General features: G+C 43.5%; 1 non-coding gene across 1 annotated transcript; it reads left to right on the top strand.

Moving 5' to 3' along the window:
- The first annotated feature begins 232 nt into the window (after positions 1 to 232).
- LOC140915406 (U2 spliceosomal RNA) lies at positions 233 to 423 on the top strand. The gene has a single exon (XR_012160148.2). It is a non-coding gene; the product is annotated as a U2 spliceosomal RNA (small nuclear RNA).

The following is a 423-nucleotide window of genomic DNA, read 5'->3' as shown; positions in this document are numbered from 1 at the left end:
CCCCGTATTCACTCACTATACCCAGCATACCGAACGTAGCTGTTGTGTGGATAACTTACCCCATATCTCGATGTCTGTACTCTGACCGGTTAAACTTTTCCCCCAGTCGGGGAATTTGCAGATTATTATGTGATCCTTGCTCCACCAGCTCCTAAATCGCATTTTGCACCCCTCGATAATCTGTACCTTATCCCCTGACGACCAGAAACTCCTATGCTTGAACTCTGTACCGTTCCTTATTTCAACATTATCTCAAATAAAATTATTAAATCTGTTCTTATCAGTTTAATATCTGATACGTCCTCTATCTGAGGACTATATATTAAATGGATTTTTGAAACAGGGAGATGGAATAGGAGCTTGCTCCATCCACTCCACGCATCGACCTGGTATTGCAGTACCTCCAGGAACGGTGCACCTCCC

This window comes from Lepidochelys kempii, chromosome 7 (assembly GCF_965140285.1).
Source record: "Lepidochelys kempii isolate rLepKem1 chromosome 7, rLepKem1.hap1, whole genome shotgun sequence".
Classification (NCBI taxonomy): domain Eukaryota; kingdom Metazoa; phylum Chordata; order Testudines; family Cheloniidae; genus Lepidochelys; species Lepidochelys kempii.
The sequence above is the reverse complement of the archived record's forward strand: the minus strand, read 5'-3'. Positions and strand labels throughout refer to the sequence as shown.